This window comes from Scyliorhinus torazame, chromosome 1 (genome assembly GCF_047496885.1).
Source record: "Scyliorhinus torazame isolate Kashiwa2021f chromosome 1, sScyTor2.1, whole genome shotgun sequence".
Taxonomy (NCBI): domain Eukaryota; kingdom Metazoa; phylum Chordata; class Chondrichthyes; order Carcharhiniformes; family Scyliorhinidae; genus Scyliorhinus; species Scyliorhinus torazame.
This window is the reverse complement of record NC_092707.1, coordinates 398,596,982-398,615,186: the sequence shown is the minus strand read 5'-3', so window position 1 is coordinate 398,615,186 and position 18,205 is coordinate 398,596,982. Positions and strand designations below refer to the sequence as shown.

At 50.1% G+C, this 18,205-nt stretch overlaps 1 long non-coding RNA gene across 1 annotated transcript in view; it reads left to right on the top strand.

Annotated features, from left to right (window-relative positions):
* The window catches only part of LOC140410307 (uncharacterized), a 40,574-nt gene that overhangs the window by 10,162 nt on the left and 12,207 nt on the right, over positions 1-18,205 (top strand). The window contains exon 2 of the long non-coding RNA XR_011940616.1: positions 7,405-7,478. This is a non-coding gene — a long non-coding RNA (uncharacterized lncRNA). The remainder of the gene's footprint in view (positions 1-7,404; positions 7,479-18,205) is intronic.

Sequence of the window (18,205 nt, the reverse complement as noted above, 5' to 3'; positions counted from 1 at the left end):
ACAGCAATACCAAGCATGAAACCAGGATTGGTAGAACAATAATGTGGGTTCGTTATTTGAAGATAAGACTATGCACAGACAATGGCCGGAATTCTCTTTTCCTGCCAGCACCGGACTCCTGCCCACGGGAATCATAGAATTTACAGTGCAGAAGGAGGCCATTTGGCCCTTTGAGTCTGCACCAGCCCTTGGAAAGAGCACCCTACTTAAGCCCACGCCTCCACCCTATCCCCGTAACCCAGTAACCCCAACCAACCTTCATGGACACTACAAGCAATTTATCATGGCCAATCCACCTAACCTGCACATCTTTGGACTGTGGGAGGAAACCGGAGCACCCGGAGGAAACCCACGCACACACGGGGAGAATGTGCAGACTCCGCACAGACAGTGACCCAAGCCGGGAATCAAACCTGGGCCCCTGGAGCTGTGAAGCAACTGTGCTAACCACCGTGCTACCCAGATTCCCCCCCCCCCCCCCCCCAACCCTCCTGATTTTCTCTCACTACATAAATCGGGGCTCTAGTTTTGGCATGCCGATGACTTTGGATAAATGCTGCAGCTTTTGCTCTGCGCAGAGAGATGGAAACCATAGCGATGAACTGAGATGTGTAGCTGCTAATCATGTTCTTCGAGCATCATTTCAGCAGTGGTTTAGTGGGGGAGCCGCGTTCACCTAGAGGTCAGAACGTTGTGGGTACATAGCTCCACTCTGGGATGTGAGGATGGTGACAGCCCACTGAACTAATGCTGCCCTTGCTGCCGGAGGTGGTGCCTGAGAGACAGTAAACTGAGATCCCATCGCTTCCTCAAGCTGTTGTAAAACATCCTATGGCACCATTTTGAAGAAGGGCAGGGGAGTTATCCCCAGAGTCCTGCCCAATGTTTATCCCACAAAATAAACATCATAAAAACAGGTTAACTGATCATCAAATTGTTATTTTGTGGGAGCTTGCTGTGTACAAATTGGCTGCTGGGTTTCCTGCAGACGACTACAGTTCTGTTGTGTTGAAGCAACAAAAGAAATCTTTCAATCTGTAACGTGTGGCAAAACGGTACGGTCAGAAATAAAATTTAAAGCAATTTCTGAACTGTGGAAGACCTGACCAAAGGGAAAAGGTGCCCATTACACTGCCTGTTTTACAAAGAAAAAATTGCATTTATATAGCACTTATCCATGAGCACCCTGACTTCCCAAAGTCTTTTTTCCATTCTATCATGGGATGTGGTATCACCAGCAAGGTCAGTATTTAATGCCCATCCCGAATTGTCCTTGAATGGAATAGCTTGCTGGGCCATTTCAGAGGGGAGTTAAGAATCAAGCACATTGCTGTGGATCTGGAGTCACATGTAGGCCAGACCGGGTAAGGACGGCAGATTTCCTTCCCTGAAGGACATTAGTGAACCAGGTGGATTTTTACAACAATCGATGCTAGACTAGCTTTCCATTCCAGATTTATTAATTGAATTTAAATACCTGCCGTGATGGGATTTGAACCCAAATGTTGCTGTTAGCCTGGACCTCTAGATAACTAGATCAGTGACGCTGCTACTATGCCACCATCTCGTAATGAACCTTTTTGAAGTGTTATCTTTTGTAATAGTTAAATGGGAGCTAATTGCACACAGCACACGGTTCTATGATGATGACCGGGAAATCATTTCTTGTGATGTTGATTGAGGGGTAAATACTGACCAGGACACCAGGGATAACTCCCCTGCTCCTCTTCGCAATAGTGTCGGGAATATTTTAAGTCCGCCTGAGAGGGCAGACAAGGTCTCAGTTCAACATCTCATCAGAAAGACTGCACCTCCAACAGTTCAGCACTCCCAGTGCTACACTGGATTCATGCTCGAGTCTTTGGAGCAGGACTTGAACTCACCACAGTCTCCTATGCGGCACCTTGTCGAAGGCCTTCTGGAAATCTAAATAAATCACGTCCACTGGTTCTCCTTTGTCTAACTTCCTTGTTACTTCCTCAAAGAACACTAACATATTTGTCAGACATGACCTCCTCTTGACGAAGCCGGGCTGACTCAGTCCCATTTTATCATGCACTTCCAAGTACTCCGCGATCTCGGGCGGGATTCTCCCCTACCCGGCGGGGCGGGCCGTACCGGCGGCGAGGAGTGGCGTGAACCACTCCGGCGTCGGGCCGCCCGTAAGGTGCGGAATCCTCCGCATCTTCAGGGGCTAGGACGGCGGGGTTGGCGCCGTGCCAGCCGGCGCAAAAGGGCTTGGCGCCACGCCAATTGGCGCCAAAGGGCCTCGGCCGGCCGGCACGAGTTGCCTCATGCGCAGGAGCGCCATGGCGGAGGTTGACAGCAGCCGGCGCGGAGGGAAAGAGTGCCCCCACGGCACAGGCCCGCCCATGCATCGGTGGGCCCCAATCGCGGGCCAGGCCACCATGGGAGAACCCCCCCGGGGCCAGATCCCCCCACGCTCCCCCCAAGGACGCTGCAGGCCGCCCGTAGAGCCAGGTCCCGCCGATAGGGACCTGGTTTGATTTACGCCGGCGGCACCGGGCGAAAACGAGCTGCCGCTTGGCCCATCGCGGGTCGGAGAATCACCGGGGGGGGGGCGCCGCTGCCAGCAGCCGCCGACCGGCACGCGCAATTCCCGCCCCTGCCAAAACCCCGGCGCCGGAGAATTTGGCAGCTGCCGGCGGGGCGGCGGGGCGGGATTCACGCCGCCCCCCGGCGATTCTCCGACCCAGCACGTCATCTTTAATAATCGATTCTAAAATCTTACCAACGGCCGAAGTCAGATTAACTGGCCTAAAATTTCCCGTCTTCTGCCTCCCTCCCTTCTTAAACAGGGGTGTTACATTAGCTACTTTCCAGTCCTCTGGGACCCTTCCTGCCTCCAGTGATTCCTGAAAGATCATCACCAATGCCTCCACAATTTCCTCAGCTATCTCTTTTAGAACCCTAGGGTGTAGTCAATCTGGTTCAGGTGATTTATCCACCTTCAGACCTTTCAGTTTCCCAGAACCTTCTCCTTAGTAATGGTCACTGCATTCACATCTGCCCCCTGGTTCTCCTGGAGCTCTGGCATCCCACTGGTGTCTTCCACCGTGAAGACTGATGCAAAGTAACTATTCAGTTCATCTGCAATTTCTTTATTTCCCATTATTACTTCTCCAGCCACATTTCCTGTGGTCCAATGTCTATTTTTGCCTCTCTCTTACCTTTTATATATTGAAAACAACTCTTCCTATCTTCCTTTATAATACTAGCTAGCTTGCACTCATACTTCATCTTCTCTCCCCTTATTGCTTTTTTGGTTGTCCTCTGCTTGCTTTTAGAGGCTTCCCAATCCACTGGCTTCCCACTAATTCTCGCCACTTTGTATACTCTTTCTTTAGCTTTTATGCTGTCCTTGACTTCCCATGTCAGCCATGGACGCCTTGTCCTCCCCTTAGCATGTAATAATAATAATAATAATCGCTTATTGTCACAAGTAGGCTTCAATGAAGTTACTGTGACAAGCCCCTAGTCGCCACATTCCGGCACCTGTTCGGGGAGGCCGGTACGGGAATTGAACCCGTGCTGCTGGCATTATGCTGCATTACAAGCCAGCTATTTAGCCCACTGTGCTAAACCAGCCCCAGTGTGTTTCCTCCTCCTTGGGATGAAACAAGATACCAACTGAGCCACAACTGACACCAAAGGAGCGTGGATGGAACTCAAGGATGCCAAAGAGAATACTGCAGAGAATGAGATCCATGGGGGGCCTTGCCCTCCCAAACCTGCAATATTATCACTGGGCAGCGACCGCAGAGAGAGGGTAATGGGGGGATAAAGAAGCCAGAAGCCGGGTGGATGCTTATGGAGGAGGACTCCTGCAGAGGGACCTCCCTCCGGGCCCTGGCCATGGCAGCATTTCCATCCCCTACTAATAAATATTCAACTAGCCCAGTGGTGGTACCAACACTCCAGTCGTGGAGCCAACTGCAACAGCATTTCGGGTTGGCCGAAATGTCCAGTAGAGCCCCCATCTGCAACAACCACAGGTTCACGCCGGCAACTATGGACCCCACCTTTAAAAGGTGAAGACAGGACGGGGGGGAGGCCTGACCGTCAGGGACTTTTACACCAACAATAGATTAACAACCCTCAAAGAGCTGACAGAAAGATTCCAGCTGACTGGGGGCAACGAATTAGGTACCTACAACGCAAAAACCTCCTACAAAAGGAAACAAGGACGTATCCACGACCACCAAGACAATCACTGCTAGAGGACCTGTTGGGCACGGAAACCCCAGGGAAAGGGAACTGTGGTGACATGTACGGGAAACTGCTACGGGGGCGAACACCCAACTGCACGAGATGAGGGAGAAGTGGGAGGAGGACTTGGGGTTTGAAATTGGTGAGGACTCTTGTGCAAAGCACTGCACAGGGTCAACTCTACCTCCACATAACGCAGCTAAAAGTGGTACACGGAGCTCACCTAACCAGAACCCAAGTGAGCAGGTTCTTCCCAGAGGTGGAGGATAGATGTGAACGGTGTCAAGGAGGCCCGGCCAATCACACCCACATGTTCTGGTCTTGCCCCAGACTTGCTGAGGTTCTGGACAGCCTTCTTCGAGGCAATGTCCAAAGAGGTGGGGCTGAGGGTGGAGCCGTGCCCGAGAGTGACAGTCTTCGGGGTCTCAGAACACCCAGAGCTCTTCATGGGGAGGAGGGTGACGCCCTTGTCTTTGCCTCCCTAATCGTCGGCCGGAGACTCCTGCTCGGCTGGCGGTCAGCAGCACCACCCAAAGCTGCAGACTGGCTGTCCGACCTGTCAGAATCTCTCCAAATGGAGAAAATCAAATTCAGCATCCGAAGGGCGGAAGAGGTCTTCCACAAAACATGGGAACCATTCACTCAGTTGTTCCAAGACCTGTTGGTAGCCAACAACTATGAAGCCAAAGAACAGGAGGGGGTAGCCACGACACAACAAGGAAGAGCGGTGGGTGGCAGGGCGGGGTGGGGGGGGGGGGGGGGGAGGGCAGATACTGGGGCTGTTTAGCACAGGGCTAAATCGCTGGCTTTGAAAGCAGACCCAGGCAGGCTAGCAGCACGGTTCGATTCCCGTAACAGCGTCCCCGAACAGGCGCCGGAATGTGGCGACTAGGGGCTTTTCATAGTAACTTCGTTTGAAGCCTACTTGTGACAATAAGCAAATTTCATTCATTCATAGGGGAGTGAGGGGGGCGGGGGGGAGACATGGAAACAAAACATGTCCAGCATGAGAAGCAAGGGCAGGAGGGGGATGGTAAAAGAGCAGAAACCCAGGATAATGATTTGGGTTCGAATCCCACCACAGCAGGTGGTGGAAATTAAACCCAATAAAATGTCTGGAATTAAAAATCTAATGATGACCATGAAACTATTGCTGATTGTCAGGACAACCCATCTGGTTCACTGTCCCGTCCTTTAGGGAAGGAAATCTGCCGTCCTTACCTGGTCTGGCCTACACGTGATTCCGGACCCACAGCAATGTGGTTCCCTCTTAACTGCCCCCCTCAAGAGCAATTAGGGATGGGCAATAAATGCTGGCGTCCAAAACATCCCATGAACGAATAAAAAAAACTATCGGGCAGATGACAGCTTGCTGTCCTTGCAGCAAGTTAAAATCGGCCCTATCTCCTTGTGTCAAAAACCAAAACAAAATAAAATATAAACTTTTGAACCTTTTGAGGAAACGGCAATCAAGTGGTTGTTTATTTCTATAACTTGGACCATTATATCCCCAGGTTTATTTATTTATGTAGCTGGAATACGAGGGGAATAATTTTGTTTTTAACTGTGGGTTTGTCTGCAGATCCTGGCGGGCACAGATAAATGACTTCCTTATTTTTCTTACCAAAATGTGATACCTCACACTTAACCTCTGTCAAAATTCACTCGGCAATTGTGTGCCCATAAGAACATAAGACATAGGAGCAGAATTAGGCCACTCGGCCCATCGAGTCTGCTCCACCATTCAATCAAGGCCGATATTTTTCTCATCCCCATTCTCCTGCCTTCTCCCCATAACCTCTGACCCCCTTATTGATCAAAAAGCTATCTATCTCTGACTTCAAGGCACTCCGGTGATTTGGCCTCCACAGCCTTCTGCGGCAAAGAGTTCCACAGATTCACCACCCTCTGGCTGAAGAAATTCCTCCCCATCTCTGTTTTAAATTCTACAAACTTATTGAAGGGCAGCACGGTAGCATTGTGGATAGCACAATTGCTTCACAGCTCCAGGGTCCCAGGTTCGATTCCGGCTTGGGTCACTGTCTGTGCGGAGTCTGCACGTTCTCCCCGTGTCTGTGTGGGTTTACTCCGGGTGCTCCGGTTTCCTCCCACAGTCCAAAGATGTGCAGGTTAGGTGGATTGGCCATGATAAATTGCCTTTAGTGTCCAAAATTGCCCTTAGTGTTGGGTGGGGTTACTGGGTTATGGGAATAGGGTGGAGGTGTTGACCTTGGGTTGGGTGCTCTTTCCAAGAGCCGGTCCAGACTCGATGGGCCGAATGGCCTCCTTCTGCACTGTAAATTCTATGATTCTATGTCTTGTCAGTTCTCACAGTCCTCCTCGGTATTGCCCAGAATGGTGGCGTTGGCAAATTTGGAAATGTGTCCGGTTCCATAGTCTAAATCGTTAATATAAATTATGAACGACATCAGTCCTAGCGCTAATTCTTGTGGGACCCCCACGTCCCACTTTCTACCACTCTGAAAACCTACCCTTTTAACCTTGCCATCTGGCTGTCCATTCTGCTTTCAACAGGCCAGAGGCATCATGTCCCTCTTGTTCAAAGCCTACAAGCATCACTAATGCACAAAGATAAATTTGCTTTGCCCTGACGTTCTGGGGCAATTATATGAGAGGTTCGCCAGGAGAGGTACTAGAGGCAACCCCAGTTAAAGTGCACACTCTGTTGCAGATGCAGTTCATCTATTTTGTAAAAGGTATCGGGGGGGGGGGGGGGGCGGGGGGCTGGGGGTTCACCTGCACTCTGAAACTTACAGGCAATTTACTGACCACAGCTACAGGTACAAGGAGCTGCAGTTATCGGAGACATCCTCCAGATCCCTAGACTGCCCAGGAGCAACACCGGGGGAGATCCACTGGTAGAAATAAATATTTTATGATGTGAATACTGTTTCATATGACAGTGATTGTGACAAAAGGGAAGCTAATGAGCAAAACCCTGTGTTTTCTAACAGGAATTTATTAAATTTGACTTTTTAAAAGCCACCAAAGGACGTGACATTAAGAGGTTTTATGACACCAATTAAAACTTATTGATGTCAACTATTGCATAGCATTTTAAAATGTTTTGCTGCGTTTGCACGCTGAATATTGTTGGCTGGTCTGGTGAATAATAAATGATTTATCCCAATATTCTTGTTTTTCACTTGACAGGTAGAAGCCCAAAGGACCAGAGCAGAAAGTGGCATATTGAAAGAACAAACAGATTTCCATTTATCACACCCAGGGTATATGCCAAATGCTTCATAACCAATTAATTACTTTTCAAAGATGCGGTCACTGTTGTTATATCGGCAGGGGCTGGTTTAGCACAGGGCTAAATCGCTGGCTTTTAAAGCACACCAAGGCAGGCCAGCAGCACGGTTCAATTCCAGCCTCCCCGAACAGGCGCCGGAATGTGGCGACTAGGGGCTTTTCACAGTAACTTCATTTGAAGCCTACTTGTGACAATAAGCGATTTTCATTTCATTTCAGGGCTGTACACAGCAGGATCCCATGAAGAGCAGATTAGATGAATGGCCGGTTAGCCTGCTTTCATGGTGGAGTTTGAGAGTTATGGAAAGTAAACGGCTGTACTCTCCGCTCCGCCGCTTTTCAGCCTCGACTCGCCGGCGGGATGCTCCGTTTTGCCGGCCGGTCAATGGGGTTTCCCACTTTGGGCAGCCCCACGTCGTCGGGAAACCCCCGGACTGCCAGCAAAACGGAGCATCCCGCCGGCGGAGAATCCCGCCCAAAGGGTTAGCTTTTTGGCTACCTGATACTGGTGCAACCATCTTTTACCTATTCCGTCAGGAGATGTGGGGTCACTGGCAAACCCTGTGTTTGCTGTCCATCCATAATCAGCCCTGAATGGACATCAATTAACAGTCAACCACCTTGCTGTGGATCTGGAGTCACGGTCCTATGGAGGCCAGGCTGAGTAAGAGTGGCAGATTTCCATCTCTACAGGACATTAGTGAACCGGATGGGTTGTTACGTGGTCACCATTATCAAGACAACCTTTTAAATCCAGATTTATTAATTGAATTTCAATTCCACCAGCTGCGGCGGTGGGATTTGAACCTTTGTCTCCAGAGCGTTAGTCTGGATTGCCAGTCTAGTGATATCACCAGCATATGACAGTTATCCTCAACGTTGATGGAACATGACTGAGACCTGGTGTGAAGCAGAAGTATAATCTCGCTGTGAGTCCCGGTGTATACCTAGACCGTAACTAAACAAGAATTGGTTTTGAGAAAAGAGTGAATGGTAGCATTCTCAGGGTAACAGGCAAACCCGACAGAAACCCCAAACTCAATACGAAACACTAAGCATGGGGGAATTCGCCCGATCTACTCCGAGTGTATCTTCCACATCCATTTAAAAGGACAGCTTCAAGATGATGTTTCATTTCAAAAGCAGCACCTCTGACAATGCAGTGCTCCCTCACTACAGCACTGGAATGTCATCTTACATAATGTTCTCAAATCCTGAAAAGGGGAATGAACCTCTAAACCAGAGTCCAATGTTCAAGGATGCTAATTAACCATAGAGGAAGCATATAACTCAACATAGTCCTTAAATTGAAATGAGGACCTTCCCTGTGAAGGTTCCTTTGCCAGCTGTGCCCTGTGTATGAGACAGAGCGAGGCTCAGCTTAAGCAATACTACCATCAAATCAAACAAGCCCGAAATGGCAACTTCAATCTGAAAGGATCAGATGACTTGTGAAGGATGGGATAGAACATAGAACATACAGTGTAGAAGGAGGCCATTTGGCCCATCCAGTCTGCACCGACCCACTTAAGCCCTCACTAGCCAGCATGGTAGCACAGTGGTTAGCACAGTTGCTCCACAGCTCCAGGGTCCCAGGTTCGATTCCCAGGTTGGGTCACTGTCTGTGCGGAGTCTGCACGTTCTCCCCGTGTCTGCGTGGGTTTCCTCCGGGTGCTCCGGTTTCCTCCCACAGTCCAAAGATGTGCGAGTTAGGTGGATTGGCCATGCTAAATTTCCCTTAGAGTCCAAAAAGGTTAGTTGGGGTTACTGGATTCTGGGGATAGGTTAGAAGTGTGGGTTTAAATGGGGTGCTCTTTCCAAGAGCCGGTGCAGTCTCGATGGGCCGAATGGCCTCCTTCTGAACTGTAAATTCTCTGATTCCACCCTATCCCTGTAACCCAATAACCCCTCCTCGCCTTTTTGGATACCAAGGGCAATTTAGCATGGTCAATCCACCTAACCTGCACATCTTTAGACTGTGGGAGGAAACCGGTGCACCCGGAGGAAACCCACGGATGAGGAAGGCTTTGGGGAGTGGTGACAGGGGCTTGGCTCAGTGACAGCTCCTTGAGTTAGAAGATCTTACCTGAACCCCACTTCAGAGAGTTGAATACATAATCGAGAGTCGACATGCAAATATCGACTCAACTAATAGCACAGGAGGAGGCCTTTTGGAGGAGGTTTATAAAAACTCTTTGACGGATGCGGGCATCTAGCATTTGTTTATGGCTACTTGAACCAAGTGGCTTGACCAGCCAGTTCAGAGGTTGGTTCAGAGTCAACCACGTTACTCTGTGACTGGAGGGTAGCCCAATAGTCCAGGGGCTTTTCACAGTAACTTCACTGAATCCTATTTGTGACAATAAGCAATTGTTATTATTAGTCCCACAAATCTCTGCCAATTGTCCTGCTTCAAGTTCTTTTTCAATTCCCTCTGGAATATTTGACCATGTCCCATACCATGCACCATGCAGTGCATATTACATCCCAACCACTTGGTACATGAAAATCTTTTCTCTCATGTCATTTTTTTTTTCATCCAGTCACCTTAAAGCTGTGAACAGCTCCAGGGTCCCAGGTTCGATTCTCGCTTGGGTCACTGTCTGTGCGGAGTCTGCACCTTCTCCCCGTGTGTGCGTGGGTTGCCTCCGGATGCTCCGGTTTCCTCCCACAGTCCAAAGATGTGCAGGTTAGGTGGATTGGCCACGCTAAATTGCCCTTTGTGTCCAAAAACTGTTAAGTGGGGGTTACTGGGTTACGGGGATAGGGTAGGTACGTGGGCTTCAGTAGGGTGCTTTTTGTAAGGGCCGGTGCAGACTCGATGGGCCGAATGGCCTCCTTCTGCACTGTAACTTCTATGATTCAATGATAACTCTCAGTGACCATTCCAGCCATTAGAAATTATTTCATTTTTCTTACTTTCCCCAACGCAAGATGATTTCAAACACCTCTATCAAATCTCCTCTTAGCCTTCTCTGCTCTGGTGAGAACAACCTTTCAGTACTGAGCGAGTGCTGCACAGTCAGACATGCTGGGCGCGATCTAACGGAAAGGTTTGTAAGTGTGATAACGAGTGGGAACTGTCGGGTGTTTCCTGATGGATGACCCAGCGAGGCCGTCACCGATATCTAACGTTAATTAGGGCACTTATTGATTCCCACAGGATTCATGCCAGCAATGAATCCACGCAGCTCCACGCTACAAGGGGAAGCTGCTCTCAAACCGTTCACGCTGAGCAAACCCCAGACAGCACGCAGCCATGCCACCGTGCAAACCAGACCATGTTTCGGTGATGAAACCCTGGCCCGAATGTTGGATGTGGAGGGGTCCAGAAGGGAGACCATGTGCCCCCGAGGGGGTCGGAGGATCAGCCGCAGGGTAGCCAGTGCCGCCTGCGAGGCTGTGGCAGCGGCCGTCAGTGCGGGAAGTGTCACCACGAGGACCGTCACCCAGTGCCGCAAGAAGCTAAGCGACGTCCACTGGGCTGAACGGGTGAGTTAGCACGGCTCCATGGCACCGGCCCCGCCTGCCACCCCCTTCCCCGTGACTCTGCGGTTGGCACCGCACCCCCCAGCACAATACCACGCATGTGCCCCAGCACACCCTAGCACATACCTGAGCACCCCACCCATGCCCATCAACGGTGCCCATGCCCTGAACCCTGCTATAGCCCCACATGAAACATGCGTCTCACAATGCCCTTTCTTTGTCCCGCAGGAGCTGTTACACACAACAGGCAGGAAAGGGCCCAGGTGGGCAGCGGGGTGCCGAACATCGGAGCCCTCACCCCCGACGTGCCCTGGAGGTTGCTGGGGTGGCCGAGGACTGATTGGTCACCGGCGTTGAGTTTGGCCTGAGCCGCAGAGATGCGTATCCACCGACCACCACCCAGATGACCGGTCACATGTGAGTTGTTCATGCCAGCATGATGACCCTTCCCTCCCACTGGCCGTATGACCATTATCCCGCTGGAACACCATGTGATGGCGCCGGCCCATCTGGGATGCCCACCCCTCCGGTCTTCCAAGAGAACACCTTGGAGGAGCGCTCCGAGGAAGCCACCATTGGGGCATCACAGCTGTCATCCCCATCCTCCACTAATGCAGATACACACACCTCGGTGGACGAAAGTAGTGGACAGGCTTCTGGGACGCAACCTGGTGAGCACCACACAGATGCTGATGCATCTTGAGGAGTCCGACGCACTGCTCATTGACAGCCCGGGTGGCCGCATGGGCTTCTTTGTATCGGGTCTCCGCATCAGTCGCCGGCCTCCGCACTGGCGTCGTTAGCCAGGTCCTAAGCGGGTGCCCAAGAGCCAAGTGGTCATCCTGGGGTGTCCCTAGAAGACGCCGGGTATCTCTGAGTGCCCCAGGATGTAGCTGATGTGCACACACGTGCATGATCTTGAGGTGGTGGTCGCACACAAGTTAAACGTTCATGGGGTGGAACCCTTTCCTGTTAATGAAGGGCGCTCCTGGACTGCCCGGTGCATCAAGGGGCCATGTGTGCCATATATTACCCCCTGGACCTGGGGCATGGCGGAGTATCCTGTTTCCTGGGCATCTTGTTGGGCTTGGTCCAGGTCAAAGTTTATACAGTCTGCTGCCTGGGCAAACAGGGCATCCATGACTTCACAGGTGCACCTGTGGGCTGTAGCTTGTGAGATGCCACACAAGTCCCTGCTCGAGCCCTGGAATGAACCTGAGGCATAAAAGGGCTGCGGTGACCTTGATGGTCACTGGGAACGGGTATCCTCCTCCTCCACGTGGTGCTAAGTCCGCAAGGGCATGGCACAGGTGCCGCACCATCCCCTTGTTGAGGCGGAGCCTCCTGCAGCACGTGCTGTTTGTCAGCTGTTCGAAAGACCAGCGATACCTGTACACCTTCGGCCATCACTGACCTCCCCCTCTGGGTCCCTCCCTGGCCTGATGAGCAGCTCAGTCCTCAGGGTACGGGTTGGACCCCTGCACATGGGCTGCCACATCAAGCCTCTGTCGACGTTGCTGCCGCCTTCTGCCCGTCTGGACTGCCACCAGCATGGCGAGGGCAGCTGCAATATCATCCATAATGTGATACCTGTAAGGAATTGGAGAGGGGAAGTGACCACTCTCTGATCGCGGGATTATCTCCAGTGCTGCAGCCCAGATCCGGGATGTTCGATCGTTTGGCTGCTGTCCCTGCAGGGTCGAGACCTCCAGTGTTCAGGCAAAGTGTCCCGGCCTCACAGTCTGATTGGGACACTGGGCAGTAACACCCACCTAAGGTATGGCACAGCTCCTCACAGAAATTCATTTGAGAATATTTGCTCATTAAATGATCAACAGTAGCAAAGATTTGAAAATCAACGACGTAACCTCATATCACATTAACCATTAAACAACAAGGAAACATCACCATTCCGTATTGCTACCAATACAAAACTATATCAGCTCATTTTCACAAAAGAAACAAACGCATGGTATCACCCCTGATAGATTCCGCAACAGAAATGGAGGATAAACCTGAGAATGTCCAGAACTATGTCGTGGAAATTACCTGTCCATCAATGAGCTTCTTGTTCCACCTATCAGAGCCATTCTCCGCCCAGGATTCGCAGCTGTGCAGGCCCCTCACACACGGCCCAACTTCACCCGAACCAAATCCTGACATCCACTGGCGCTCAAGGCGCAGTTGAACACCCTTGACTTCCAGCGTGCTTAACCCGCGGAGACGTGCCAGTTACCTGCAGCACTCCCCACGCCAGCAACAAAAGCACCAGCAATCTGAGAAAGCATTTCTTCAACGCCCTCATCAGGTGGCCCATTTGGATCGATGTCGCGCAGCAGGTCCCGCAGCGCCTTCTTGCTCCAAACCGGATTGTCTTCTGGACTCGTACATCCCCCTGAGCTCGGTGTTCCAGGATCCAGGTAAAACAAAAATTGTCCCTCTTTCCGGCTACAGAAAAGGAAGGAAACAGCAACAGCAGCCTCCAGGCATCTGCAGCCACCAGCGGGAGCAAGCAGCAAACACGGCCCGCAGCTGTGAAGAGCTCACGTTGCTAACATTACCAATTCCCGATTAACGATAGCCTTCAGCTGTGTCGCAGTCGGTGGGTGTCAAAGTGACCTTCACCATATTACCCCGGATGATGCTCCGTCCTGAAGGTGTTCAGTGGGATGGACAGGCAAAAGCTGAAGTTGCCTCTGGTACGGGTATACGCGAGCCGAGGGCTGGCATGTCGGAACCTCTGGCACTGAGCCCCTCACCCCATGCGCCCTGTGGCGACCCCACACCAATGGTGGCCGACCCCCTCCCACTGGGCCCATTCCCCCCCCCACCCCCGGGGGCTCCCACCCAACCCCCTGCCCAGGGCTGACTGCCCGTTTTCCAAGATGGCTACTCACCTGCTCCTATCCCCACAGCAGCCATTTCCCTAGCTTCCCTTTTTTAAACAGGTGTGCTAAGGTGTGCTTACGTGACCGCTCGCTGGGAAGTCGATTAGATCACGGGAAGTCCTTAGATAAGGGGTCCCTCCCGTTAATGCGATGGAAATTGGTCTCAATTGATGCTTATTGGTTTCTCACGGCGCCTCTGCGGGATCCGAATCTTGCCAACGGGAGCAGGCCGGTTAGAGCGGAAACCGATCGGAACCCAGCACAGTTCCCAATTTTGAACTTTCCCGCGATCTAACTGGCTCGCGTGGATATGCAGCTGGCGCAACGCAGCCATTAGATTGCGTCTGTCATCTTTTGGATGAGATTGTTATGGACAGTACTGATTTCCCCACTTTACCACCCATCCGCAAACTGAAAGGTGCATTTTGTTTCCGTCAAGAGGTGGCATATTTCTCAACCCCTCAGTTTCGGTGCAATCTGATTTTCTATTAATAACCCCACTGAAGACTCAAGATAGCATGAACTCAAAGGGTTAGTTTATTTTTGCACACTCAAAGTGTGAAAGAAGGGTTGCAATATTGCTTCTAGACTCAGGTGGTATAGAGAGGGAACAGAGAAAAGAAGGTTCAATGGTGCAGAGACCACGGAGAAAAGAAATATTGTTTCACGTGTGTGCCAGAGTCAGAATCAAAGTCCAATGAGGTATTCCTTCACAAAGACCATAAGGCATAGGAGCAGAATTAGGCCACCCGGCCCATCCAGTCTGCTCCGCCATTCAATCATGCCTGATATTTTTCTCACCTCCATTCCCCTGCCTTCTCCCCATAACCCCTGATCCCCTCATTAATCAAAAACCCATCTATCTGTCTTAAAGACACTCAATGATTTGGTCTCAGGGGTTGAAAACCAATGCTGTATAATTCACTTTTCTGTGTGTTGACTTCATATGATAAGATAAAAAAGCAGAGATGATTCAGCCTGGTAGCCGCTGGTACAGAATTTCCAGCAGGAGAAATGTTGATGGGGCCAGGTGTTCAACCGGGGCAAGGCTCCTTTTCTGTGAGGATGCCAACTGAGCTTTGCAGTTCAGCAAAGTAATATTACTGGTTCCACAAGCTAGAGGCCCATGTCCCATGACTCCCACCTCCCCACACTGTATGCCTTCTCTGGATTCCCGAGGTTGTTAAATGTCTCAACCATTCCGACTTAAAAGGATGGTTGCACGGCTCTTTGTCTTAGCAGACAAGCAGGCTCCTGCTTGCCAGCCTGGGCTATGTAGTGCTGATGACCTTTGTATAACTCTCTTTGAATTTTGGCTGTGCAGCCCGCAGAGGGTTGTTAGTGACTCCCCGGGGATAACGAGGTGCGAGAATAAGATTTTGGGTGGATTTGATTCATTTTGCATTGAAAATGAATCCAATTCTGGGGCGGCACGGTGGCTCAGTGGTTAGCACTGCTGCCTCATAGCGCCAGGGACAGGGGTTCGATTCTGGCTTGGGTGACTGTGTGGTGTTTGTACCCATGTCTGCGTGGGTTTCCTCCGGCTGCTCCGGTTTCCTCCCACAGTCCAAAGATGTGCAGGTTAGGTGGATTGGCCATGCTAAATTGCCCCTTAGTGTCTAAGGGTTAGGTGGGGTTTCAGGGTTAGGGGGATACGGTGCTGATACGGGGGATTAGGCTGGGCCTTGGTGGGGTGGTCTTTCAGAGAGTCCATGCAGACTCAGTGGGCTGAATGACCTCTTTCTGCACTATAAGTATTCTATATCTCTATTTATTTTATTCAAAAAACACATAGAGTGAGATCTTAGCCCCTCACAAGATGTTTAAGAAGAGGTTTAGCTTGCCTCTTACATGGATATAAAATATTCCATTCCACAGATTGTCCTGGCCAACACTTATGACTCAACAAACAGCAGCATCAATTGATTATCAGGTCACCTATCCCATCATTATTTATGCAAACCTACAATTCACACACAAAACACACATGGATGTGGTATATCTGGATTTCCAGAAAGCCTTTGACAAGGTGCCACACAAAAGGTTGCTGCATAAGATAAAGATGCATGACATTAAGGGGAAAGTAGTAGCATGGATAGAGGATTGGTTAATTAATAGAAAGCAAAGAGTGGGGATTAATGGGTGGTTCTCTGGTTGGCAATCAGTAGCTAGTGGTGTCCCTCAGGGATCAGTGTTGGGCCCACAACTGTTCACAATTTACATAGATGATTTGGAGTTGGGGACCAAGGGCAATGTGTCCAAGTTTGCAGACGACACTAAGATAAGTGGTAAAGCAAAAAGTGCAGAGGATACTGGGAGTCTGCAGAGGGATTTGGATAGGCTAAGTGAATGGGCTAGGGTCTGGCAGATGGAATACAATGTTGACAAATGTGAGGTTATCCATTTTGGTAGGAATAACAGCAAAAGGGATTATTATTTAAATGATAAAATATTAAAACATGCTGCTGTGCAGAGAGACCTGGGTGTGCTCGTGCATGAGTCACAAAAAGTTGGTTTTCAGGTGCAACAGGTGATTAAGAAGGCAAATGGAATTTTGTCCTTCATTGCTAGAGGGATGGAGTTTAAGACTAGGGAGGTTCTGCTGCAATTGTATAAGGTGTTAGTGAGGCCACACCTGGAGTATTGTGTTCAGTTTTGGTCTCCTTACTTGAGAAAGGACGTACTGGCACTGGAGGGTGTGCAGAGGAGATTCACTAGGTTAATCCCAGAGCTGAAGGGGTTGGATTACGAGGAGAGGTTGAGTAGACTGGGACTGTACTCGATGGAATTTAGAAGGATGAGGGGGGATCTTATAGAAACATATAAGATTATGAAGGGAATAGATAGGATAGATGCGGGCAGGTTGTTTCCATTGGCGGGTGAAAGCAGAACTAGGGGGCATAGCCTCAAAATAAGGGGAAGTAGATTTAGGACTGAGTTTAGGAGGAACGTCTTCACCCAAAGGGTTGTGAATCTATGGAATTCCTTGCCCAGTGAAGCAGTAGAGGCTCATTCATTAAATGTTTTTAAGATAAAGATAGATAGTTTTTTGAAGAATAAAGGGATTAAGGGGTATGGTGTTCGGGCCGGAAAGTGGAGCTGAGTCCACAAAAGATCAGCCATGATCTCATTGAATGGTGGAGCAGGCTCGAGGGGCCAGATGGCCTACTCCTGCTCCTAGTTCTTATGTTCTTATGTAAAACAAAATAAAATGCTGGAAATATTCAGCAGGTCAGGCATCTGTGGTGAGAGAAACAGAATGAATGGCCTGAATTCTTGTTTGGCCCCAAGGTGGGTGGAACAGAGACCAGGGAGGTCATTAAAATAGCAGGAGGCGTGTTTTGGAATGGGTTAACCAGTGCACGTCCTCTGCCAAGAATGTTTCCCAGCACCCGGCAAGAGGTGAGCCCAGGTGGCAGCCAATTTACATAATTAAGACCCCTTTTGGCGCCATCAAGTGGAGCCACAGGCATTGCACCAGCAGCAGGCAGCATCTGCCTTGTGGGGAGGCCACCAGCTTCATGATGGTGGCATTTTTGTGCCAACCTGGGGAGACATCAGAGCCAAAAGGGCTATCACTCATAGGGGAAGTTGAAGGCTGTCATGTGAGAGTACCTTTAAGAAAGGTACTCTCTAAGGAAGGGGCTGGTTTAGCACACTGGGCTAAAGAACTGGCTTTTAAAGCAGACCAAGGCAGGCCAGCAGCACGGTTCAATTCCCGTACCAGCCTCCCCGAACAGGCGCCGGAATGTGGCAACTAGGGGCTTTTGACAGTAACTTCATTTGAAGCCTACTTGTAACAATAAGCGATTTTCATTTCACTGGGGCTGGTTTAGCACACTGGGCTAAATAGCTGGCTTTTAAAGCAGGCCAAGGCAGGCCAGCAGCACGGTTCAATTCCCGTTCCAGCCTTCCCGAACAGGTGCCGGAATGTGGCGACTAGGGGCTTTTCACAGTAACTTCATTTGAAGCCTCTTTGTGACAATAAGCGATTTTCATTTCAAATGGGTGTTTATAAATGGGTGTGTAGATAAATATCTGTAGTGAGAGTGCCTTTAAGAAATGGATGTTTATTACTGCATTGATGTCAGAGAGTGGGTGGAGCTGGGCTGTCTGTCAGCTTTTTACTTTCGTTTTTGAGCAGGCTGCAGGGTTTGTTTTAGTTTTGTTTTCAGTGTTGGAGCTGAAGCCAGACCAAGCAGATGTACTGCTGTTCTCTCTGCCATCAAAAGACTATCTTTTGATCATTTGGTGAATTCAGAATTATAAATGTTTTCAGTAGTGACTTTAACCTGATGTGCTTCAGGTAAAAGGTGTTTAAG